Raw genomic sequence first — 2,097 nt, 5'->3', positions numbered from 1 at the left:
GAGAACTGTAACAACTTTTGTTTTAAATATGTAATTCTATTGTCCGAAGGTACTGCGTTAATATATATGTATCAAATGTATATTATATAAATTGCCTTATGGGAAAAGAATGTGTTACCAGCTAGGCCGATCACTACGTTGTTGGTTCCTCGTCGAATGGACAGGCCAAAATACGAATAACACTACAACCGTCAATCGTTACTAAGGGAGCCGCTTAGTCCATGTTATGAAATCTACACTAAGCGTCTGTTTAGTAATCATTAAATGACGGTCGAATTCTGAACCACAAACATCTCGCTTTGTAAACGACGCTTACAATCTGACGGACAATAAATTTAGTTGGAACCATCATTTTTGTCGTTTTAGTATTCGGCCGTAAGTACGGTAAACACATCCGACAAGCCACCAACAGTGAAGTAATCGAATGAAGTTATTGTAAAGACTGAAATGTGTAAGGTTTTGGAGAGATTGATTTTATAAGGTATGTTTCCACTTGTGGTGCCACGACAAGAGAAACATCCTGCTTGGCGAGGCTTTTTATGACCGCCAGATGGGGGAGGGGGGTGCGCGGCAACAACTGGGTAGTGTCAAATGACACCGCATGACACCCGGCGACGCGAATACCTGCGTCGATGAATATTTTTCAATAAAAAGCATAAAAAAACGTGTTTTGAACACAACAGTTGGTAGTTTTATTTATTATTCCTTAGTAACCCTAATCAGTCATCAAAATGACCGTTATCTTTAATTTTTACAAGAATGGACAGATAATAACAATCTAATAACTTAATAGCATCCAACGAGGATCTCATACAAAGATTAAAAACAATAACGTCCACGAAAAGCACTTAAAATAAAGCCTATGTTACAGATAAATTACCTTTCCATTGGTGATTTTTTTTTAAATCGGCCCAGTAGTTTTTACGTGAATCGAATATGAAATATTTCCTTCTTTATAATAGTGTGAATAGTGAATTCTAGGCTGATCAACTATCTGGAAAAAAACAAACTGCTCACGGACTACGAATACGGTTTTCGTAAAGGTAGATCTACGGATGACGCTGTACTGGACTTAACATCTTTAATCCATAAATATGTTGACAGAGGAGAAAAAGTTATCGGTGTGTTTCTCGACTTAAAAAAAGCTTTTGACACAGTGTCAGCGCCAATACTTTTATCCAAACTCGAAGCCCTAGGAGTCCGCGGACATGCTTACCAGTGGTTCCAAAGCTACCTAGATTGCAGAGAGCAGTATGTCAAGGTCAATAATTATCTAAGTGACCCTCTAAGATGCAACTTTGGTATACCACAGGGCAGTACCCTAGGACCCACTCTGTTTTTAGTGTATATAAACAGTCTCCCAGACGTCTTACCATCCAATGCCGACCCTCTTCTCTTCGCTGATGATACAGTGCTATTGTTCCACGGCCAGGAATGGAAAGAAGTTCACGAAAGAGCAGAATCCTGTCTCAAATATGTGACAACATGGTTAGAGGACAACTTATTAACGCTCAATGTAACGAAAACTAAATATTTGTGTTTCGCTAAATCTTCTAACCCTTTTCCAAGTCAAGACCTACACATCACCTTACATACATTCCCCTGTAATAGAACGCCCGCAAACCAATGTGATTGCAATACCCTCACAAGAGCCAGAAGTATACGTTATCTTGGTGTTCTAGTGGACGATAACCTGAGCTGGAAAGAGCAAACCGACAATGTATGCACACGGGTTAGGAGGCTCATCTATATATTTAAACAATTGAGAACTGTCGCAAGCCAAAAGATACTCATACAAACCTACAAGGCACTTTGTCAAAGTGTCATCTATTACTGTGTGACCGCTTGGGGCAGTGTACCAAAATCAAGAATGATCCACCTTGAAAGAACTCAAAGAACAGTGCTGAAGGTACTCCTGCGATTGCCATACCAGCACCCTACCACAGCCCTGTACGAGGACACACAACTGCTCTCAGTTCGGAGGCTCTTTGTACTGCAATGTCTCTTAAGATACCACCGTAAATCAGCTCAACCACTCATACAATCAAAAAAGCGCAAACTGCGATGCCCTCTGCCGATCTCCAAATCCACCTTTGC

The sequence above is a fragment of the Papilio polytes genome, unplaced genomic scaffold, assembly GCF_000836215.1.
Source record: "Papilio polytes unplaced genomic scaffold, Ppol_1.0 DF824269.1, whole genome shotgun sequence".
NCBI lineage: Eukaryota > Metazoa > Arthropoda > Insecta > Lepidoptera > Papilionidae > Papilio > Papilio polytes.
This window is presented reverse-complemented; position numbering follows the sequence as displayed.